Raw genomic sequence first — 25,730 nt, 5'->3', positions numbered from 1 at the left:
TAGAACGAGTAGTCACAGTCTCAGGCTACGGGGTAGGATAGTTAGGACTGAGATTCGGAGAAATCAGAGGCTGGTGAACCTGTGGAATTCTCTATCACTGAAGGCTGTAGAAGCCAAGTTACTGAATATATTTAAGAAGGATGTACATAGATTTCTAGACCCAAATGTTATCAAAGTTTATGGGGAGAGAGCTGGAATATGGTATTGAGATAACGGATCAGCCGTGATCAAATTGAATGGTTGAGCAGGCTCGAAGCGACGAATGGCCTACTCCTGCTCCTATTTTTCCATTTTTCTATGTTTGAAAAGCCTGTATGACTCGTTCTATTTCTTAAAATATCCCGTGTGACTGTTCCATTCACTATAAAATGCATCTGTAACAGGTCTTATAAGCCCATGTGGCTGTTCATGACTCTTTTAAAAGCCTGTGTGACTGCTCCTGTATATTTATTCAGCTTGTGTGACGGTTCCTGTCGTTATGAAAGGACAGTTTGACTGTTCCTCTCTCTTTAACTTGCCCGTGTGACTGGTCCTGTCTACTGAAAATTATTATACATTAGCAAAATACTGCCATTGCTTGAAGTCTGAAATAACAGCAGAAAATACTGGAAAAACTCACCAGGTCAGGCAGCATCCGTGGAGAGAGAAATATAGTTAGCGTTTCAGGTCTGCGACCCAGATCAGAACGGGAAAAAGGTAGAGATGTAACATGTTTCAAGCAGGTGACGAGGCTGGGAAAGAGGAAGGGGAGGAAAGAACAAAAGGGATGGTCTGTGGTAGAGGGAATGCAGTAGTGATTAAAAGTTGCAAATGTGGATGCCCGAATCACCAACAGCTGCCATGTGAAGAAATAAGGGCAGAGGGCATTGCCTGAAACTGTTGAAATCAATGTTTCCAGTGGCAGAAAGGTGGGTAACCAGAGGTCACAGAATTAAGTTAATTGGCAAAAGAACCAGAGGAGAACTTTCTTTACACAGTGAATTGTTGTGATCTGGAATGCACTGTCTGTGAACGTGGTGGAAGCAGATTCAATAGTAACTTTCGAAAAGGAATTGGATAATTAGTTGAACGGGGCATTTTAAAAGGGCTCTAGCTAAAGAGCAGTTCTAATTAGACAGCTCATTCAAAGAGATGGCATGGGCATGTGGTGATTAATAGCCTTCTTCTGTGTTGTATCATTCTATGATTCAAGAGCAAGAGTCAGTGAGAGACAAAAGAGAGTGAGAGAGACAGACAGAACTGAAGGAATAAAATAGACGCAGAATGACTGGGTGAGTAACAGAAGGACATAAGTTAACTTTAAAAGGGGAATTGGATAAATACTTGAAGGGCAACAATTTTCAGGAACTATGGGAAAAGAGCAGGAGAACGGGGCTAATTGGAAGGTTGAAGGCATGGTTGGATTAGATCTTAAGGAGGGGAATATGAAGATCGAGGTGTTGCTGGATCAGGAGAAAATGGTCATCAGCGAGCACAGGGGTGGCGGGTGAATGGGACATGATGGATGTTAGGATATGTGCAGCAGAATTTTGGATGAGCTCGAGCTTTTGGTGTCTGGATTTAACAAAGATATGGTAGAGAGTTTAATAAAGTGGAAGGTCTGAGGCGTGCTGGAGACTCCCGATATTATGGAGGTGGTAGTAGGCAGGCCTGGTGTTTCAGAGGATGTGAAGTCGGAACTCAGCTCAGGATCAACGAGACCGCTGGGGTTTAGAACGGTCTGGTTGAGCCTCAGATATTGGCGAGGGAGGGGGACTAAGTCTATAGATAGAGAATGGAGTTTGTGACGAGGACCGAAGACGATGGCTTTCCTCTTCCCAATATCTAAATGACAAAAACAGTAATACAATGAAACGTGATTTACAGATCTAGTTGCTGGATATAGAGCCTTACCAGGGGCACTAAGAGCAGCAAAGATGAGAGTGTAACTTACGAGAACAGTAATACAGTTAGCAACATTTTGCAGATAATAGATGGCTACAGAGACTTACCAGGAACACCAACAGCAGCAAGGAGGGGAGAGTAAAAATATTGAAAAATCACCAGTGAGTAATAGATCTGCTGGTCTAATCCTAGATAATCATAATATGCAGAAAGAAATTGAAACGCCCAGGATAAACTCCTGCCCATTGTTGTAACATTGCAATCTTCTGTTGTCAGATTCCGATCCATTGTTGTAACATTCAATTCTTCTGTTCTCCGATTCCGACTCACTTTCTGTGGAGCAGCGCCCTGATCCATGTTAGTGCAGGAGGTGATGATCTCTTTGACACTATGGGATAACACAGTGAAAGGAGTCCCTTATTTAGAGAAGTGGGAAACCCTGCACTAATGCAATTATGTTCCACTGAGACTGACATTAATTACAGTCACTGAACAAACAGCTTCAGTTAACCCGTGGAGACTGACATTAATTACAGTCACTGAACAAACATCTTCAGTTAAACCGTGGAGACTGACAATTATAGTCACTGAACAAACATCTTCAGTTAACCCGTGGAGACTGACATTAATTATAACCACTGAACAAACGTCTTCAGTTAATCCCTTTTTTCAATCCAGCTCGCTTTATATCACAATAAAGTAGAACATTTACCCGGTCCAGATGGGATGTATGAGTTTTGCTGAGCGAAGGAATGTTGGAAATATCGCAGTCTCTGGCCGGAATATTTCAAGCATTCTTGGATATGGTAGTGGCGCCAGAGAACTGGAGGGATGTAAATGTTAAAAACTGTTTAAAAAAGGAGAGATGGATAAACCCTGTAACTGCAGGCTAGACAGCATAATGCTGGTGGTGGGGAAAATTCTAGAGGCCATATTCCCGGTGAAAGTTAACGCTCACTTAGAAAAACATGGATTAATAAATGACAAGCAGCACGGATATGCTAATGGCAAAGTTTCTCTGGCAAAATTGATTGAGTTCTTTGAAGAATTAACAAAAAGATTTGATTAGTGGATTGACGTTAATGATCTGCATATGGACTTTCAAAGTGCATTTGTTAAAGTGCCTAAGAATAGACCTGTTAGGACCAAAGGCCAGTGGCAGTGGGGATCTGACATTGGCTTAGGGACTGAAAACAGAGTGTAGTGCTGAACGTGGTTGTTCATACCAGAGGAAAGTGTACAGTGCTGTGCCCCAGGGGTCTCTATTCGGACCACTGCTATTTTTGATATATATTAATGAAATATATATGTATATATTTATATTTATAAAGGGCATAATTTGAAAGTTTGAAGATAAAAGGAAACTCGGAAATGTAGTAAAGGCTGAGCAGGATATTTTAGGCTTCAGGAGGACATAGACAGACTGGTGAAATGAGCTAACTGATGAAATTTGTCATCAACAGTGCTATTAATCGGCACTGACTCACCAATGACCTGCTCACTGACGCTCAGTTTGGGTTCCGCCATAACCTCTCTGCTCCAGAACTCTTTAGAGCCTTGGTCCAAACATAACCAAAGGAGCTGAATTCACGCGGAGCGTGCGAGTGGCTGCCGTTGAAATCAAGGTAGCATTTGACCGACTGTGGCATCAAGGAGCCCAAGTAAAACTGAAGTCATTGAAGAAAATTGGAATCAAAGGTGACAATCTACACTGGCTGGAGTCATACCGAGTACAAAGGAAGACGGTTGTGGTTGTTGAAGTTCAGTAATCTAAGCCCCAGGAGATCAGTGCAGGAGTTTCTCAGCACAGCGTCCTAGGCCTAACCATCTGAAGCTGCTTCATCAATGTTCTTCCCTCCATCATAATGTCAGAAGTAAGGATGTTCATTGAAGATATCACAGTGTTCACTTCCATTCGCAACTGCTCGGATAATGAAGCAACACATGCCAGCATGCAGCAAGTCCTGGGCGATTTACAGGCTTGGCCTCATAAGTGGCAATTAACATTCACGCTACACAAGTGCCAGGCCATGATTATCTCCAACAAGAACCACGAACCCTTGACATTCAGTGGGATTATCATCGGCAAATCCGCCACAATCATTGCCCTGGGTGTCGCCACTGACCAGAACATTAACTGGACCAGCCACATAAATACATTGTCTACAAGAGCATATCAAAGGCTGAGTATTCTGCGGCGAGTGTCTCAGCTCTTGAATCCCCAAAGACTTTCCACCATCGAAAAGTCGTAAGTCTGGATGGTGATGGAATACTCTCCACTTTTCTGGATGAGTGCAGCTCCAACATCACTCAAGAAGTTCGACATCATATAGAACAAAGCAACACATTTAATTGGAGCCACATCCACACGTTAACCAATCGCTCCCTCAACCACCGGCGTACCATGGCTGCAGTGTGTACCAACTATAGCAACTCACCAAGGCTTCTTCGGCAGCATATCCTAAACCCACGAACTTTACCATCTAGGAGGACAAGGTTAGCAGGCGCACAGGAGCACCAACACCTCCAAGTTCCCCTCCAAGTCACACAACATCCTGACATAGAAGTATATTGTCGTTCCTTCATCGGCGCTGTGTCAAAATCCTGGAACTCCCGTCCTAACAGCACTGTGGGAGTACCTTCACCACATGGATTGCAGCGGTTCAAGACCGCTCACCACCACCTTCTCAAGGACAATTAGGGATGGGCGATAAATGCTGGCCGTGCTAGCGACGCCCACATCCCATTAATGAATAAAATGAAAAAAGGCAGCTGAAATTCAATGCAGTGGACTTTGAAGGATAAAGTTGATTTGAAAATATGGAGTGGCAATACGAACTAAACAATACAATAATAAATCGGGTTGTAGGCTAGGGTGTATATGTCTGACGTTGTTGTATAAATATAATAAGTGAAATTGTATGTGAAAGCCTAAAAGACTGTATAAAATGGCGAATGGCTGAGAGAAAATCAGGATGGGATATTATGCCAACCTGATTGAAACTCGCTCTGTTTTCAATTACTGAAGTGATGGAATGTAATGCTAAGTCTATGGACACTGTCAGGAACGTGATATTCAGTAATTTGATGGAAAAGAGATAAGATAAGAGATGAAAGAGAGAAATTAACGGCATCCCTCGGTGATGTTTAGGCAACATCTTGGGAAATGATTTTTGGAAATAGAACATCTTAAGATAAAAGGCCCTTTGATATGCACAAAGTGAGATGTGGTGCGATCAACACGGTCATAAAACATGTACCAGGTGTCAGATAGGCAAATGATGGGAAAGTTTATAAATATACAGATATTGAACACTGAAGGAAGCGCAAACCAAGAATCAGAGTTGAAGGAGATTCAGTCAAGAGAACACAGCAAGAGAATAAAGAGACCGCACCACAGTCACTCGGAAGGAATGCCGAAGCTCAAACCAACAAGACTGAGACTATCTCCTGGTTAAGTATTACTTCTTTGTACTGGATGTTTAATGCTTAATAAACCTGTTTTACTGATACACAATACACCTGGACCCAGAGGGGTTTGTGTAGACACGGACTGCTTTACTGATACACAATATACCTGGACCCAGAGTGGTTTGTGTAGTCACGGACTGTTTTACTGATACACAATATACCTGGACCCGGAGTGGTTTGTGTAGTCATGGAATGTTTTACTGATACACAGTATACCTGTACCCAGAGTGGATTGTGTAGTCACGGACTGTTTTACTGATACACAATATACCGGACCAAGAGTGGCTTGTGTAGTCATGGACTGTTTTACTGATACACAATATACCTGGACCCAGAGTGGTTTGTGTTTGGTCCGTAGCCTTGTATGCTCTGGCATTTCAAGTGCTCATCCAAATGCTTCTTGAAAGTTGCGAGGGTTTCTGCCTCTACCATCCTCTCAGGCAGTGAGTTCCAGATTCCAACCACCCTCTGGGTGAAAAACTTCTCTCTCAAATCCCTTCTAAACCTCCCGCCCCTTACCTTCAATCTATGCCCCCTTGTTATTGACCCCTCGACTAAGGGGAAAAGCTCCTTTCTATCTACCCTATCTATGCCCCCCATAATTTTGTATACCTCAATCAGGTCCCCCTCAGCCTTCTCTGCTCCAACGAAAACAAACCCAGCCTGTCCAGTCTTTCTTCATAGCTGATGCGCTCCAGCCCAGGTAACATCCTGGTGAATCTCCTCTGCACCCTCTCCAAAGCAGTCACATCCTTCCTATAGTGTGGTGACCAGAACTGCACACAGTATTTCAGCTGTGGCCTAACCAGCGTTTCATACAGCTCCATCATAACCTCCCTGCTCTTGTATTCTATGCCTCGGCTAATGAAGGCAAGTATCCCAAATGCCATTTTAATCAACTTATCCACCTCTTCTGCTGCCTTCAGGGATCTATGTACATGCACAACAAGGTCCCTCTGACCCTTTGTCTTACCTAGCGTCTTACCATTCATTGTGTATTCCCTTGCCTTGTTAGTCCCTCCAAAGTGCATCATCTAACACTTTTCAGGGTTAAATTCCATTTGCCACTGTTCTGCCCTTCTGACCAACCCATCTATATCGTCCTGCAGACTGAGGCTAACCTCGTCGCTATTTACCACCCCACCAATTTTCGTGTCATCTGCGAACTTACTGATCATACTTTTTACATTCACATCTAAATAATTAATGTAGACCACAAACAGCAAGGGACCCAGCACCGATCCCTGCGGCGCACCACTGGACACAGGCTTCCAGTCACAAAAACAAACTTCGACCATCACCCTCTGCCATCTACCACTAAGCCAGTTTTGTATCCAATGTGCCAAGGCACCCTGGATTCCATGGGCTCTTACCTTCTTGACCAGTCTCCTATGCGGGACTTTATCGAAAGCCTTACTGAAATACATGTATACCATATCCACTGCCCTACCCTCATCCACACACCTAGTCACCCCCTCAAAAAATTCAATCAAATTAGTCAGGCATGATCTTCACTTGACAAAGCCATGCTGACTATCCCTGATTAATCCTTGCCTCTCCAAGTGGAGACTAATTTTGTCCCTCAGAATTTTTTCCAATATTTTCCCTACCACTGATGTTAGGCTCAATGCCCTGTAGTTCCCTGGTTTATCCGTACTACCCTTCTTGAATAATGGTACTACATTAGCTGTTCTCCAGTCCTCTGGCACATCCCCTGTGGCCAGAGAGGTTCTGAAAATTTGCGTTAGAGCCCCTGCAATCTCCTCTTTTGCCTTGCACAGCAGCCTGGGATACATCTCGTCCAGGCCTGGGGATTTATCCACTTTTAAGCCTGCTAAAACCGCCAATACCTCCTCCCTCTCGATGCTAATATGTTCGAGTATATCACAGTCCCCCTGCATTATTTCTATGTTTACATCGTCCTTCTCCATAGTGAAAACAAATGCAAAATATTCATTTCGAACCCCACTTACATCTTCCAGCTCCACACACAGATTGCCACTTTGGTCCCTAATGGGCCCTACTCTTTCCCTAGTTATCCCCTTACCCTTAATATACTTATAAAACACCTTAGGATTTTCCTTGATTTTGCTTGCCAGTGTTATTTCATGGCCCCTCCTCGCTCTCCTAATTTCTTTTTTAAGTATCCCCCTGCACTTTTTATACTCCTCTAGGGCTTCCTCTGTCTTTAGCCATTTGTATATGCCAAATGCCCTCCTTTTTTTCCTAATCCATTCTCGTATATTCCTTGACATCCAAGGTTCCCTGGGTTTTTTGGACCCACCCTTGACCTTTACGGGAACATGTTGCCATTGTACGATCTGAATTTCCCTTCTGAAAGACTCCCATTGCTCCGATGCGGATTTTCCTACAAGTAGCTGATCCCAGTCCACTTTGGCCAGATCCTGCCTTATCCTATTAAAATCGGCCTTCCCCCAATTTAGAACCTTTATTTCCGGTCCATCTCTGTCCTTTTCCATGACTACCTTAAATCTCACCAAATTATGGTCACTGTCACCAAAGTGCTCACCTAACACTTCTTCCACTTGGCCGGCCACATTCCCTAGAATTAGGTCCAGTACCACCCCCTCTCTTGTAGGACTCTCTACATGCTGGCTCATAAAGCTCTCCTGAATGCATTTTAATAATTCTGCACCCTCTAAGCCTTTCACACTCTGACTATCCCAGTTAATATTGGGGAAGTTGAAATCCCCCACTATTATTACCCTATTATTTGCACATTTCTCTGAGATTTGCCTACATATCTGTTGCTCTATCTCCCCCTGACTGTTTGTGGGCCTATAATACACTCCCAGCATAGTGCTTGTCCCCTTTTTGTTTTTAAGTTCCACCCATATGGCCTCATTAGAGGAACCTGCTGACATATCATCCCACCTTATAGCATTAATTGACTCCTTAATTAATATTGCGACACCCCCTCCTCTTTTACCTCCCCCTCTGTCTCGCCTGAAGATTCTATACCCTGTAATATTGAGCTGCCAGTCTTGCCCCACCCTCAACCATGTCTCCATGATAGCAACAATATCATACTCCCATGTGTTCATCAACACCTTCAGTTCATCCACCTTATTCGCAAGACTCCTTGCATTAAAATAAATGCCATCCAGCCTTGCCCTACTCCCTTGTGCCGTTACATATTTGCCCTTCCTTCCAAGCTGACTTGTTTTTTCCTCTATATTTGGCTGTACATCACCCCCTATTGTAGCTCCACTCTGTATCACATCCCCCTGCCAAGTTAGTTTAAATCCCCCACAAAAGTGTTAGCAAACCTCCCTGCAAGGCTATTTGTCCCGCTCTGGTTCAGGTGCACCCGTCCGACTTCTACAATTCCCACGTTCCCCAGAAGCAGAGCCAATGCTCCAGGAAACTAAAGCCCTCCCTCCTGCACCAACTCTTTAGCCACGCATTCATCTGCTCTATCCTCCTATTCCTACACTCACTAGCACGTGGCACCGGGAGTAATCCAGAGATTACAACCTTTGAGGTCCTGCTCTTTAATCTGCTACCTAGCTCCCTAAATTCTTGCAGCAGGACCTCATCCCTCTTCCTACCCATGTCGTTGGTCCCAATGTGAACCACGACCTCTGCCTGTTCACCCTTCCCCTTCAGAATGCCCTGCAGCCGTTCAGTGACTGTCTCTATTTCTGTCTGTCTCTGTCTCTCTTTCTCCCGCTCTGTCTTACTTTCTCTCTCTCTCTCTCTCTCTCTGTCAGTTTCTGTTGCAGAGTGTGTCATGTCCGTCTATGTCACTCTCTCTCTCATTGTCTGCCTGTCTGTTTCCCTGTGTCTACCTCTGCCTGGCTCTGTCTGTCTGAGTCTATTTTTCTTTTTGCTTCTGTCTTTCTTTCTCCTTCTGCTGATCACACTGTATGTATCTGTCTCTCTGTCTATATCCGTCTGACTATACCAGTCTGTCAGTCATTGCCTGTCTGACTCTGTCCCTTTGTTTGGCTCTGCCTGTATCTGAATCTCTGTCTGTCTTATTTTAATTCGGTTATGGGATGTGGGCGTCGTTGGTAAGCCCAACATTTATTGCCCATCCCTAATTGCCATTGAGAAGGTGGTGATGATCGGCCTTCTTGAACCGCTGCAGTCCGTGTAGTGAAAGTACTCACAAAGTGCTGTTAGGGAGTGCGTTCAGGAATTTTGACCCAGCGACGATAAAGCATCTGCGGTGTACTACTAATTCAGGATGGTGTGTGACTTGGAAGGGAACTTGGATGTGGTGATGTTCCCATGCAACTGCTGCCCTTGTCCTTCTAGTTGGAAGAGGTCGCAAGTTTGGGAGGTGCTGCCGAAGATGCCTTGGCGAGTTGCAGCAGTGCATCTTGTAGGTGGTACACACGGCAGTCAGGGTCCACCAATGGTGTAGAGAATGAATGTTTAAATTGGTGGATGTGTTGCCATTCAAGCGGGCTGCTTTGTCCAGGATGGTATTGAGCTTCTTGAGTGTTGTGGGAGCTGCACTCAACCAAGCAAGTGGAGAGTATTCCATCACACTCCTTACTTGTGCCTTGTAGATGGTGGAAAGGCTTTGGGGAGTCAGGAGGTGAGACACTCGCTGCAGATTACCTAGCCTCTAACCTGTTCTTGTTGCCATAGTAGTTATGTGGCTGGTCCAGTTAAGTTTCTGTTCAATGATGACACACAGGATGTTAATGGTGGGGGATTCGGCGATGGTAATGCCATTGAATGTCAACGGGCGATGGCTAGACTCTCGCTTCCTGTAGAAAATCATTGCCTGACACTTCTTTGGTGCAAATGTTACCTGACACTTATCAGTCCAAGCTTGAAAGTCGTCCAGATCTTGTTGCAAGCCTGCATTAACAGTCTCATTATCTGAGGAGCTGAGAATGGAACTGGACACTGTGAAATCATCAGTATTGATGCCCACTTCTGACCTAATGATGGAGGGAAGTTCATTGTTTAAGCAGCTGAAGATGTTGTGGCCTAGGACACTGCCCTGAGGAAATCCTGCAGCGATGTCCGGTGACAGAGATGATTGACCTCCATGAACCACAACCATCTTCCTTTGTGCTAGTCATGGCTCCATCCAGTGGAGTGATGTCCCACTGATTCCCATTAACTTCAATTTTGCTGGGGCTGCTTGATGCCAACCTCGGTCAAATTCTGTAACTCACACCTCACCTCTGCAATTCAGCTCTTTCGTCTATGTTTGAACAAAGGCTGTTACGTGGTCGGGAGCCGATTGGTATTGGTGGAACCCAAACTGGGAATCCATGAGAAGGTTATTGGTGAGCAAGTGTCGCTTGATATCACTGTCGATGTTACCTTCCATCTCTTTCCTAGCTCCCTAAAATCTACCTTCAAGTCTTCATCCCAATTTCTACATATGTCATTGCTACCGATATAGATCACGACCTCTGGCTGTTCATCACCCCTACCCCCACCTCAGAATGTTCTTCAGCCGCTCAGTGACATCCTTGACCCTGGCACCATGGAGGCAACATACTATCCTTGATTCACATCTGCGGCCGCAGAACCGCTTGTCTATTCCCCTGACTATTGAATCCACTATCACTATTGCTTTCCTTATCTATCTTCTTCCCCCCGCCACTGTAGAGCTGAACCACCAGTGGTGCTCTGGACTAGGCTCTGGCTGCACTCACCAGTTCAACCATAGCCCTCTCCAGTATTTAGAACTGAATACAAGTAAGAGAGTGAAATTCACTCAGGGGGCTCCTGCACTACCTGCCTGATCCTCCTTGTCTCTCTGTTAGTCACCTATTCCCTCTCTGCCTGCACACGCTTAAGCTGCAGGTGACCACCACCTGATACGTGCTTTCCACGTAGTTCTCAGCCTCACGGACGCACCGCTGTGACGCCAGTTGCTGCTCAAGCTTCTAAACCCGGAGTTGCAGCTCCTCCAGCTGACGACATGTGGTAGTCCAGGACACGGGAAGCTTTTTCGAGTTCCCACATGGCACAAGATGTGCATTCCATGGGAATGGGGTGCCCTGCCATGCCTTTATTTAATAGACCATTACTAACTTAACGGAAATAAACTGAAGACTTTTAAAAATATATTTAGAAATGCATTTCTAAACACTTCAAATAATCGGTACAGTCAGTTAGTATCAGCCTGCTAACGACCTCATGCTATCTGGCAAGTGAGATCCCGTGCACTGTGAGTTTGTGGGAACAGGAGCTAACCGAACTTTTGACCATAGAGGTTGTGGGCGGGTCCGGCTACTAGATTTAGGAGCTGTATTAGTTTGAAGGTGTTGTACTAGTTTGAGGATCAGTATTCATTTGAGATACTGTTTTACGTTGAAGTGTTGTATTAGGTTGAGATGCTGTATTGGAGTGCGGTGATGTATTAATTTAAGATGCTGCGTTATTTTAGGTAATGTATTAGATTGAGGGTGCTGTAATAGTTTGAGCAGCTGTATTAGTTTGAGGGTTTGTATTAGTTTGAAGGGCTATATTAGATTGAGGGGTTGTATTAGTTTGAGGCACTGTATTAGATTGAGGAAATGTTTTAGTTTGCGGGTTCTGTATTATCTTGAAGCACTATATTAGGTTGAGGGGCTGAATTAGTTTGAGGGGTTGTATTTTATTGATGTGCTGTATTAGATTGGGGGGCTGTATTAATTTGAGGGGCTGTATTAGTTTGAGTTGCTGTATTAGTTTGAGGGGCTGTAATATTTTGCGGGCCTGTGTCAGTTTGAGGGGCTGTATTAGTTTGAGGTACTGTATTAGATTAAGGGGCTGTATTAATTTGAGGGGCAGAATTACTTTCAGGAGTTGTATTAGTTTGAGGGGCTGAATTAGATTGAGGAGCTGTATTAGTTCGTTGGGCTGTATTAGTTTGAGGGGCTGCATTAGATTGAGGATACATCGACACAAATTCCCCACTGTAATTGTTTAACTAACTGCCAATAGTTAAGGCAGACAACCCCATCCTAGAGTGTAGCAGAGCAGCCCTGAGAGGACACTCTAACATTTGGAATTGAATTACTGAATGGCCACAGCAGCGTGAAGGACATGACCGAAACAATATGACGCCTAGAGATTGGCCTGGTGGTGTTTGCAACAACAACCCCATTGCTGGGAGAATACAGCTGGCAATGTTCATTAGTTAATTCATGTGATCAGAATTCTCCGGTCTTTGGAGCTTTCAATTTCAATCTCAGCACTAAATATATTCCATCACAACAGAGAATTATCTCGGCTGTCATTATCTGTATGTTCAAATGTTTTTTTTAAATAATATTTTCAGTGATGTTACAACCTCAATGTCCCCGTGGAGATCACGCAAGGTATAAATGAAATGATCTGTGGACATACTGCCTTTACAATTTAATTCTGGGAGATTGCCTGCAGCACGAAGGGACACATCGCTTCACACAGAAAATGATTGGCACATATCTCAGTGTACAGAAAATATGCTACGTGATCATTGCTGTCATTGGTGTTCCTGGTATGTGACAATATCCATTGAAGTAGTGTAAATCTGTGTGTGAGCTGATCTTTGGTTTTGCTATGTGACTGATAATGTTACATCCTGATCTAGTAGACACCGTTATACAGATATCCGATCAGAGATAACATTTCGTTTAGTTAAATGTCCTGAATTATCTGAGGACTTATTCCATTGCCTCAACTGAAAGTAAAACTCTGTTCGTAACTCACGGGTTCGCCGTATGAAGTTCTTGCCTTCAGTGTAATATTGTGTACTGTTGAATCAGGCCCCAGTTTACGCAACTCTCTGAGAGAAGGTATTAATGGAAGGGACTGTCACTGTAGAACTACTGATTATGGGTCACTAACTGGAGTGGAACACCTGACCCCACTGGCCATGTGTTACTGGGAGTATCTGCCACTGTAGAACGACTGAGTGTAGGTCAATAACTGGAGTGTAACACCTCATCCCAGTGACCATCTATTACTGGGAGTGTATGTCACTGTAGAACTGTCCTGAGTGTGGTCACCAACGAGAGTGGAACACCTGACGCCAGTGGCCATGTATTACTGGGAGTATCTTTCACTGTAGTGCTGTGCTGAGTGTGGGTCACTAACGGGAGTGGAACACCTGACCCCAGTGGCCATGTATTTTTTGGAGTATCTGTCATTGTAGAACTGTCCTGAGTGTGGGTCACCAACGAGAGTGGAACCCCTGCCCCCAGTGGTCATTCATTACTAGGAGTATCTGTCACTGTAGAATTGTACTTTGTGTGGGTCACTAAATCGAGTGGAACAAGTCCGTTCCAATTTGAAATTATTGTTTTAGATAACTTATCTCTCCCATTCATGGAGCTGCATTTGTGTTTTCCGAAAGTAATCAATGGCAAAGCGGAAGAGTTTTACTGTTGTTTTGGTTATAAGCATATGAGGTGCTACAGCGAAGGTTCACGAGATTGATTCCTGGGATGAGAGGGCAGGCCTATGATGAGAGATTGTGTAGAATGGGCCTTTATTCTCTGCAGTTTGGAATATGAGAGGTGATCTCATAGAAACATACAAGATTCTGAAGGGGATTGCTAGGGTTAGATGCTGAGCGAAATAACAACAGAAAATGCTGGAAAAACTCAGCAAGTCAGGCAACATCCGTGGAGAGAAATTTGAGTTGACGTTTCGGGTTTGACCCTTCTTCAAAACTGGAGAGAAAAGGAACTAGATCGAAGGCAGGGCTGCGATCGGACAAAAGAATAAAAGAACCAAAAGAAGTAAAAGAGATTAGAAGCTAGACGAGATGGTAATAGGCTGTGATTAGGTGTAAAGTGTACTGGCAGGGCAAAAGATAGCTGCCAGGTGTGAGAGAGAAACAAAAGGAAAGGGGGGGGGGAAAGGAAAGGAGTGGAAAAATATAAGTGAAAATGAAATAGGGGCCGAGGTTATGATCTGAAATTGTTGAACTCGATATTGAGACCGGAAGGCTGCAGACTGCCTAATCGGAAGATGAGGTGCTGTTCCTCGAGTTTACGTTGAGCTTCCGTGGAACAGTGCAAGAGGCCAAGGACGGTGAGGTCCGAGTGGGAATGGAGCGGTGAATTGAAATGACAGGCGACCGGAAGCTCGGGGTCACCCTTACGGACTGAACGGAGGTGTTCCGCAAAGCGGTCACCCAATCTGCGTTTGGTCTCCCCAATGTAGAGGAGACCACATCGTGAGCAGCGAATACAGTATACTAGATTGCGAGAAGTACAAGTAAATCGCTGTTTCACCTGGAAGGGGTGTTTGGGGCCCTGGACAGTGGGGAGGGGGGAGGTATAGGGGCAGGTGTTACATCTCCTCCGCTTGCACGGGAAGGTGCCAGGCGAAGGGGAAGGGCTGTTTGGGGTGATAGAGGAGTGGAATAGGGTGTCTCGGAGAGAGCGGTCCCTGCAGAATGCTGAAAGGGGAGGGAAGGGGAAGATACGTTTGGTGGTGGGATCACTTTGGAGGTAGCGGAAATGCCGGAGGATGATCCGTTGAATGTGGAGGCTGGTGGGGTGAAAGGTGAGGACAAGGGGAACCCTATCGTGGTTCCGGGAGGGAGGGGCAGGGGTGAGGGCAGAGGTGCGGGAGATAGAACTGACACGGTCGAGGGCAGTGTCAACCACGGCAGAGGGGAATCCTCGGTGGGGTCGTCCGACCGGATTGCCTCCCCCTCTTCCGTGGCCATGTTCGCGCCCGGGTGGCCCTAGAGATGGAGCACGCGGTGTCCGCCGGCACGCTCGAGCTCTTTCGTGACCGGTGGGCGCCGCGGGTACTGGAGTGCATTGTTAATCGGGACAACCAAATTTTAATTTGATTGGTGGAGGGTTATTTAAAAGGGTAATTGGGTTGTTGTCACCTTATTTGTGAAATTGTTTCTTTTTTATTTGGGTCCAATGAAAAGAGAGGGGAATCCTCGGTTGCAGAAAAAGGAAGACATGTCTGAAGCACTGGTGTGGAAGGTGGCATCGTCGGAGCAGATACGGCGGAGGCGGAGAAACTGGGAGAATGGAATAGAGTCCTTACAGGAAGCGGGGTGGGAGGAAGTGTAGTCCAGGTAGCTGTGGGAGTCAGTGGGCTTGTAGTAAATATTGGTCGATAACCTATCCCCAGTCTGCAGCCTTCCGGTCTCAATATCGAGTTCAACAATTTCAGATCATAACCTCGGCCCCTATTTCATTTTCACTTATATTTTTCCACTCCTTTCCTTTCCCCCCCCCCTTTCCTTTTGTTTCTCTCTCACACCTGGCAGCTATCTTTTGCCCTGCCAGTACACTTTACACCTAATCACAGCCTATTACCATCTCGTCTAGCTTCTAATCTCTTTTACTTCTTTTGGTTATTTTATTCTTTTGTCCGATCGCAGCCCTGCCTTCAATCTAGTTCCTTTTCTCTCCAGTTTTGAAGAAGGGTCTAACCCGAAACGTCAACTCAAATTTCTCTCCACGGATGTTGCCTGACTTGCTGAGTTTTTCCAGCATTTTCTTTTGTTATTTCGGATTTCCAACATCTGCAGTATTTTGCTATCGTATTAGATGCTGAGCGGTTGTTTCCCCTGGCAGGGGGAACTAGTGGACATTTTCTCAAGATGAGGGGTAGGCCATGTAAGACTGAGATGAGAAGGATATCCTTCACTCAGAGGGTTGTGAATCTTGGAATTCTCTGCCCCAGATGCCTGTGAATGCTGAATCTTTGAGTATATTCAAGACTGAGATAGATCGATTTTTGGACTCTAGGGGAATCAAGGGATATGGACATCGAGCAGGAATGGTCTTTTGAAGTCGATGATCAGCCATGATCTTATTGAATTGTTGAGCTGTTTCGAGGGGCTGTATGGCCTAATCCTGCTCCTATTTCTTCTGTGTTTATGCTCATATATAAGGTGAAATGTATTGACAATGCTTTGTTTCCCATTGAACTGCACCTACAGAAGCAGATGTTAACTAATTATTGACAGGTAAACAGCAGGATAGCAGTGTTACAGTATTCAAATACTCTGTATAATTACTTATTCTTACTCTATATATAGTTAGTGTAAACACTTTAATTGTTTTGGTGTTGATTAATCCCCTTCCCCAAGACAGTCCTGAGAATCTGTGGGTCATGAGTGCTGAATTTCATTATGTTACGTTAGACGGGATGAATATTGGGCTGTGGTTATTGATTGTTCCACTTCTGTAACTGATTAAGGTTTGACGAACCAGTTCTTATCTGATTCAGTCTCTACACAGGTAACCTGCAACGATCCCTGGTCTTAGCTCAGTGAGGTGTGTCCCTGTGAGGAGAGACACATAAAACTGAAGAACATGCATATCAGGTTTTCATAATACAGAGATCAGTCCCGGGGGCAGTAAATAATAACAGTAATACATTTATAATAATGCAATAAATACGGCAATGCTTCAATAAATAACGCACTTAAATATCCGCAATGATTAAATGAACTGACAAATGTGCTTAATTTGTACACAAGTTACGGAGATCTCCTTAGAATTTACAGCACAAAACAGGGCATTCGGCCCTATTAGGCTAAGCCAGTGTTTATGCTCCACAGGAGCCTCCTCCCACCCCTCTTCATCTCACCCTATCAGCATAACCGTCTACTGCTTTCTACCTTGTGTACTTCTCTCGCTTCTCCTTAAATCAATCTCTGCTATTCGCCTCGAATACTCCAAGTTGTAGCGAGTTCCACATTCTAACCAGTCTCTGAGTAAATACATTTCTCCTCAATTCCGTATTAGATATATTAGCGACTATCTTGCATCGATAATCTCCAATATTGCACCCATGTCACAAGTATAAACATCTACCCTATGTTATCACATCAAAATTTAAAGATCTCTATTAGGACACCCCTTACCCTTCACTTTTGTAAAGAAAGGAGCCACAGCCTGTACAATCTTTCCTGATGGTTATAATGTCTCAGCTCTGGTACCAAACTTGTAAAAAAATTGGACTTTCTCCTGATCCTTAATATCCTTTATGTAATATGGCGATCAGAACTGCACACAGTGAAATAAAGAATAGATTTGCCTTCCAAAGTTAGGCTTTATTAACTTTAAAATCGGCAGCATATCTTTCTACATCCAGTCCCAACTAAAGCTAGAAAAGGACTGAATTTAAGGTAGCCTACAACACATGATGTGATCATCAACTACCAATGAGATGACACATATCCCGAGGCAGTTAACAAACAACGAATCACAATACTTTTACTAATCAAGGAATAATCACCACATTCACCCCTCCTTTAAAATATACTCTAACCTAAAACTTTTACAATTTACAATTAATTATTTACAACTAAACTATGCACGAGAATAAAACTATTTACATAACACAATACTAAATGAACAACAAATAATAACATTACGCATAAGTACTAAGTATCTCTCAACTAAAACAATATTCTATAATATTTCAACAATTTTTAAAACATTACTATCAATTTAAAAGTCCATTTTCAATCGGTCGACTGGATATCTTGTTCGTGTCGACCTTCTTAACCTTGGTGAAATTCCTTGACCTCCCACGCCAGAAGGCACAGAAGTATCTTCAACAGGAAGGCTATCCATATCCCGATTCTCAACGGTTTCCGGATTAGAAATCCCATCAGAAGATGCACTGGGACGGCCATAAACATCTATCAAAGGCTGACTAATAGAAGTATGATTATCTGCAATCGGATTGGAAATATTCGTAGTATCTGTAACAGCATCCACATTATCCGAATCATGACCATTATTATTACCCTCAGAAGAGGGCTGGCCCCCACAAGGAGCCAAGTCTTTAATTGAAACAGTACTTTCTTTCCCATCTTGGATTCGAATATGAGCATATTGGGAATTTGCCTCTAACAGCTCCACCTCCTCCACCAAGGGGTCATATTTTGACAATCTAACATGGCGTTGAAGCAACACAGGTCCCTGCACAGTAAGCCATGAAGGTACCGAATATCCCGTAGTAGATCTCCACGGATAGTTAAAGAGCCTTTCATGGGGGGTCACATTAGTAGCCGTTGAAAGCAATGATCTAATGGAATGCAGGGCATCAGGCAGTACCATTTCCCACTGTGTATTCTTAAGGTTCCGGGATGTCAACGCCAACATAACTGCCTTCCAGATCACCCCATTGTATCGTTCGCACTGTCCATTACCCTGGGGATTATACGGGGTAGTTCGACTAGTAGAAATTCCCCGACTCTGAAGGTATTCCTTCAACTGGAAAGACATAAAAGAACTTCCCTGATCCGAATGGATATACGCAGGCATCCCAAAGATGACAAAAAGTTGAGTCAAACATTTAATAACTGTAGCAGCTGATACATCTGCACAAGGAAAAGCAAAAGGGAACCTTGAAAACTCATCCACAACAGTAAATATATATCGGTTTTGAGTAGTTGAAGGAAGAGGCCCCTTGAAATCGACGCTCAAACGTTCAAAAGGAGAAGTAGCCTTTATAAGATGAGCTCGTTGAGGCTTAAAGAAATTCGGTTTACACCGAGCACAGATAGAACATGATGAAGTCATCCACTTGACGTCTTCAACTGAAAAAGGCAAGTTCTTACTGCGTACAAAGTGTATCATCCTCGTAACCCCAGGATGACATAAGGCATTGTGAAGATTAATAAGCGTACCTCCGTGAATCACCAAACAATAAGCCCTCGACAGTGCATCAGCAGCAACATTATCCTTCCCCGGACGATAAACTATGTCAAAATGGTAACATGCCAACTCAATCCTCCATCTCATTATTTTATCATTTTTAATCTTTCCAAAATGTTTAACATCAAACATAAAGGACACAGATTTTTGGTCAGTTACCAACGTGAAATGTCGCCCCGATAAATAATGTCTCCATTTACGCAATGCTTCTACTATTGCGTATGCCTCTTTTTCTATTGAGGAATGTCTTTTTTCACTATTATTCAAAGTACGTGAGAAAAAGGCCACAGGTCTTCCATTTTGGTTCAAAGTAGCCCCAATTGCAAAATCCGAAGCATCCGTCTCAATCACAAAGGGAACCTGCTCATCAATGGAATGCACAACTGCTCCTAAAATATCCTTTTTAAAATTCTCAAAACATGTCCTGGCCTCCCATGATAGAGGATATGTTGTAACCCGAATAAGAGGCCGGATCTTCCGTGAAAAATTTGCAATCCAATTAGAATAATAAGAAAACAGTCCAACAACTCGTTGCAAAGCCTTAGAATTAGTAGGACAAGGTAAATCGATCAATGGTCGCAGACGTTCTGGATCTGGTTTAATCTTATTTCCCGAAATATTACACCCCAATAGATTTACCTCAGTAGTCGAAAAGACACATTTCTCTTTGTTAAAAGTTAAACCAACTTTTTCCGCAGCTTGAAGGAATCTTTTTAAATTAGAATCATGCTCCACCCTTGATTTGCCACACACTGTGATGTCATCTAAGTATGAAAAGGTGTCAGAGAGGGTGTTATCACTTATAAAAGCATCCATTGCCCGTTGAAAACAAGCAACACCATTAGTAACACCAAATGGTATTCGGCAAAACTGATACAGCTTTCCACCAGCCTCAAAGGCCGTATATGGTTGATCCTTCTTATCAATAGGAATCTGATGATAACACTCTAAGTCAATAGTGCTAAAAACTTTATACTGAGATACTTTATTGATAAGCTCATCAATCTTAGGCAAAGGGTACGCATCTAATTGAGTATACCTATTAATAGTTTGGGAATAGTCTATCACCATTCGTTTCTTGTGTCTCTCGTTAGTCGTGACAACTACCTGTGCTCGCCAAGGCGAACAACTAGGTTCAATGATTCCTTCCAATAAGAGACGTTGAACTTCAGAATTAATAAATTCTCTATCCTGACTGCTATACCTTCTTGACTTGGTAGCAATTGGCTTACAATCCGACATCAAATTGGAAAAAAGTGATAATGGAGGAATAGGTAAAGAGGTTAATCCACAAATAGATAAAGGTGGCTTAGTCCCTCCAAATGAAAGACTAAGAGACTCGTGTAACTGAAGCACATCATGTCCAATCAAAATATCCGCACAGAGATTAGGCAAAACAGATAGGCATATATCAGTATACGTATTACCTAGAAGAACCATTTTCACAAAGCAACAATCAGCTATTTGTGAAGTAAGGGTCGTCTGAGCCATACACACCTGATACGTAACAGGCGAAATTTTCAAATGCTTCTCCTTCGCAAACTGAAGACTTATAAAACTCTCAGTACTGCCCGTATCTATAAGGGCCTTCACTTCCAACCCATTAACTTGGGCCGTAACTATAGCTTTGTTTAGGCCATGAGCAAATGCAGCAGAAATTGATGCAATAAACGCCCTATCTAAAGGCTGAATAGTCACAGAAGAGGTAGTGGAGGAAGACCCTCCCACACCAGGAGAAGGGAAGGTAATTGAACCTGATGATTTGCACACACGTGCATAATGACCTCTCTTGCCGCATTTACTACACACAGCCTCCCGAGCAGGGCACTTCAGACGAGGGTGCCGGATATTCCCACAAAAATAACACTTCTGAATCCTAGAGGCAACGGCCGCCGAAGTAGAAACTGTTTCAAAATCTAGTAAACCACTCCCATTAAGTCCACATAATTCCTTTTCATCCAAAACTGCCGAAACCATAGTCGCAGGCCGATTAAAAAGAGCATAAGAATCCGAACTTCTCTGAGCTATATCCAATGTAGAAGCTTGCTCAAAAGCACTTTTAAGATCCAGAGTCTTATTTTCTAACAACCGCTGACGAATTGATCTAGACAGTAATCCATTAATAAAAGCATCCCGTACCGATTCGTCCTTATATTCTTCAGCCGTCACAGCCTTATAATTACAGTCAACACTAAGGCACCGAAGTGCTTGTAAATAAGTATCCAAAGATTCTCCCACCTGCTGCCGACGGGCAGATAGAAGATGACGTGCAAATACCTCATTCTTTGGTTTAACAAAAAACTTTTCCAATGTAGAAGTAGCCTCTTCATAAGTTTTACAGTGCAAAATATATTTATATACATCCGGGTCAATGTAGTTGATCAGCATATTCAGCTTATTTAGAGCCTCTTGATCCAACACGCCCAAAAAGTTTTTAAATGTACAATACCAATGTTTCCATTTATCATCCACTCCAGCAGAATTGGGGTCAGCCTTGAATCGTTCTGGTTGAAGATATCGCTCCATTCTAACATAAAGTTATTAAATTGAAATAAAGAATAGATTTGCCTTCCAAAGTTAGGCTTTATTAACTTTAAAATCGGCAGCATAACTTTCTACATCCATTCCCAACTAAAGCTAGAAAAGGACTGAATTTAAGGTAGCCACAACACATCATGTGATCATCAACTACCAATGAGATTACAACACATATCCCAAGGCAGTTAACAAACAACGAATCACAATACTTTTACTAATCAAGGAATAATCACCACACACAGTACGCTCAGTGTGATATAACCAAGGTTCTATATAAGTTTAAGTTATTTGCTTTGCTTTACGATTCTATTCTTCTCGAAATGAACCCCAGTGCTTTGTTGCATGTTTATGGCCTTGTTTACATGCGTTGCTACCTTAAATGATTTGATAATCGGTACTCTTCTACCCCAATCCCACACTGATTTTCCAAGAAGTACTTGGGAACATTCTTCTTCTTTCCAAAATGCAGTACCTCTCACTTAGTATATTGAAATTAATTTTCCACTTGAACGCCCTTTCTGCAAGTTTAATAATGTCCTCAGGTATTGTGTTGCATTCTTCCTCTGTATTAACTGTACTCTCAATTTGGATTCGTGTGCAAATTTTGAAATTGTGCTTCTGCTTCCCGAATCAATATCGTTTATGTAAATGTTGAACAACTGTGGTTGCAACGCCAATCCTTATGTAACATCACTTCTCACCATCCACTTATCTGAGATACAGCTTTATCCACTACTCCCTATTTTCTGTTATTGCAGCCATCTTGCTATCCATTCTGCTGCTTGTCCCCTATCTCCACTTGCTCTGTGATTCAGTCTGCTGTGTGGTACCTTATCGAATGGCTTTTAAATATCAAAGTATATTACATCTACTGCATTAACCTAATCTACTCTTTCTGGTACTTATTCAAATAATTCACTAAGGTTACTGAAGCTTGACATTCCAACGGAGGTGCAAGAACAGAGGGATCTGGAGTTAGATGTACAACAATCGTTGAAGGTGGCAGTGCAGTTTGAGAAAGCGGTTAAAAATACTTACTGGAATCTGAGCTTTATAAATAGAGGCATAGAGTGAAATAGCAAGGAAGTTATGATAAACATTTATAAAACATTGGTTCTGCCACAAGTGGAGTATTGTGTTCAATTCTGGGCACAGCACTTTAGGAAGAGGCATGAAGGCTTCAGAGAAGATGCAGGAAAGATTTACAAGAATGGTTCCAGGGATGAGGGACTTCAGTTATGTAGATATAATGGAGAAGCTGTCGTAGTTCTCATTAGAGCAGAGAAGATTGAGAGGAGATTTGATAGAGGTGATCAAAATCAAGAGGGGTCTAGACAGAGTAGCCATAGTAGATAGAGAGAAGCTGTTCCCATTGGTGGAACGGTCGAGAACCAGAAGACACAGGTTTTAGGTGATGTGCTGAAGATGCAAAGACGACATGAGGAAAAACTTTTTAGGGCAGCGTGTGGTTATGATCTGGAATGCACTGTCTGAAAGTGTGGTGGAGGCAGATTCAATCGTGGCTTTCAAAATGGAATGGGATAATTACCTGAAGGAAAAGATTGCAGCCTTACGGCGAAAGGGCAGAGGATTAGCTGAAGTGCATGTGCAGAGAGTGAGCATGGGCTCATCGGGCCGAATGATCTTCTTCTGTGCAGTAACCATTCTATGATTCCCTTTTGGAATACCTGCTGACTATTCGTTATTATATTTTGTGCTTTTAGATGTTTTTCTGATCCATCTTTGAGTAAGCATTCCATTATCTTTTCTACCATCGACGTTATGCTAACTGATCTGTAGATCCTTGGAATTGTTCTATCTTACATTTTAAATACAGGAATAACATGTAAATGGTGAACCACAGTGGTCTTCCCTTCCCTTCCTCGACTTCTAGATCTCCATTTCAGGTGCTAGGCCGTCCACAAATTTCTACTCCAATGCAAGCAACTCCCAGAGGAATCTTGAGAAGACTTCCTCCCACCCGGCTTCCTGGACGGGATCTATTCTATTCTCAAAGTTTCTCCACCACCGTTGCATATGTTCTGACGATGCCACCTTCAGCAACAGTGGTTCCGAAATGTCATCATATTTCCTCAGCCGAGTATACAGCTCCATTGTGATTGACAGGGCCCTCGACCGTGTCAAGCCTGCATTGCTCCCATTACCACTTGCCCTCCCAGCTAGAACCCAGAGATGGTTCCACTTGTCATAGAAACATAGAAACATAGAAGATAGGAGCAGGAGTAGGCCATTCGGCCCCTCGAGCCTGCTCCACCATTTAATGAGATCATGGCTGATCATTCAAATTCAAATTATGTGGAGGTGTGGGTTGGGTCTTTGTGCTAGAGATCCCGGTACATAGACAGCGGGCTGCTGCAAACTCCTGGGCTCTACCCAAACTTATCTGCCACATGTGCCCTACTGCACCTCCCCCTTGTTATTCTGCTGTAACCATTTACACCTCCTCTAGTCCTATTTTCTGTTTCTATAATTTTCCCATTCGCCTTGCACCATCATCACTTTTGTTATTGAATCACACCTGCCCTCCAGCCAATCACAGACTTTGTTCTTTCCTTATGCAACTGCACTTTTTTCTGACTCTCTCATTGCTTTAATACTGTTAATACCTGATATATTCCAGTTCTGATGAAAGGTCATCGACCTGAAATTTTTACTCTGTTTCTCTCTGTACAGATGCTGCCTGACCTGCTGAGTGTTTTCAGCATTGTCTTTGTTAATAAATTAATGTAAGAAATCACACAACACCAGGTTATAGTCCAACAGCTTTATTTGAAATCACAAGCTTTCGGAGCGCTGCTCCTTCTTCAGGTGAAGTGGAGAAATGCATAAAGACACAGCTTATATAGTCAGAGAATCATGTCAGATGTTTACAGGTAACCTTTCCAACTGCCATTTATCGCACCTTGGCAGAGAGATAATCACAGCAGTCAAAGGTGTGAATGGTGTCCAAACAGGTCAGTCAGGGAAACATTACATCAAAGAACAATGAGGTGGGGTCACAAGGGGTCAAATATTGCAGATGCTGGGGTCTGTGTGAAAAACAAAAAAACAGCAGATCCGGCCGCATCTGTGTAGAGAGGACAAGCCAACGTCACGTGGGGTTACATGTAACGTGACATTAACCCAAGATTCCGGTTCAGGTCTTCCTCATGGGTGCGGAACTTGGCTATCAATTTCTGCTGAACGATTTTGCGTTGTCGTGTGTCTCGAAGGCCGCCTTGGAGAATGCTTACCCAAAGATCGGAGGCTGAATGTCCTTGACTGCTGAAGTGTTGCCCGACTGGGAGGGAACACTCCGGCCTGGCGATTGTTGTGCTGTGTCCGTTCATCCATTGTCGCAGTGTCTGCATGGTCTCGCCGATGTACCATGCTCCGGGCATCCTTTCCTGCAATGTATGAGGTAGACAACGTTGGCCGAGTCACATGAATATGTACCATGTACCTGGTGGGTGGTGTCCTCACGTGTGATGATGGTATCTGTGTTGATGATCTGGCATGTCTTGCAGAGGTTGCCGTGGTAGGGTTGTGTTGTGTCGTGGTCGCTGTTCTCCTGAAAGCTGGGTAATTTGCTGCAAACGATGGTCAGTTTGAGGTTAGGTGGCTATTTGAAGGCAAGTATTGGAGGCGTGGGGATGGCCTTAGCGAGGTGTTCGTCGTCATCGATGACATGTTGAAGGTTGCGAAGAACATGACGTAGTTTCTCCGATCCGGGGAATTACTGGACGATGAAGATTACTCTGTTGGTTGTGTCCCATTTTTGTCTGCAGAGGAGGTCTATTCGATTTTTCACTGTGGCCCGTCGGAACTGTCGATCGACGAGTCGAGCATCACATCCCGTTCTTACGAGGGCGTCTTTCAGCGTCTGTAGGTGTCCATCGCGTTCCTCCTCATCTGAGCAGATCCTGTGTCTTCGCAGGGGATGGCATCTTAACATGGGTAGGGTGGAAGCTGGAGAAGTGGAGCATCATGAGGATGTCCGTGGGCTTGCGGTAGAGTGAAGTGCTGAGCTATCCGTCTTTGATGGAGATTCGTATGTCCAAGAATGAAACCGATTCTGAGGAGTAGTCCATGGTGAGTTTGATGGTGGGATGGAACTTGTTGATGTTATCGTGTAGTCTTTTCAGTGATTCTTCGCCATGGGTCCATAGGAAGAAAATGTCGTCGATGTATCTGCTGTATAGCATTGGTTGG

General features: G+C 43.6%; 1 pseudogene; it reads right to left on the bottom strand.

Moving 5' to 3' along the window:
* Window positions 1–24,864: 24,864 nt before the first annotated feature.
* Window positions 24,865–25,473, bottom strand: LOC147087599 (uncharacterized; annotated as a pseudogene).
* Window positions 25,474–25,730: the final 257 nt, after the last annotated feature.

This window comes from Somniosus microcephalus, unplaced genomic scaffold (assembly GCF_052327205.1).
Source record: "Somniosus microcephalus isolate GS21.2 unplaced genomic scaffold, FLI_Smic_1.0 unresolved_chr5, whole genome shotgun sequence".
NCBI classification, from domain to species: Eukaryota; Metazoa; Chordata; class Chondrichthyes; order Squaliformes; family Somniosidae; genus Somniosus; species Somniosus microcephalus.
Note: the sequence above shows the minus strand (reverse complement) of the source record. Positions and strands in the feature narration are given on the sequence as shown.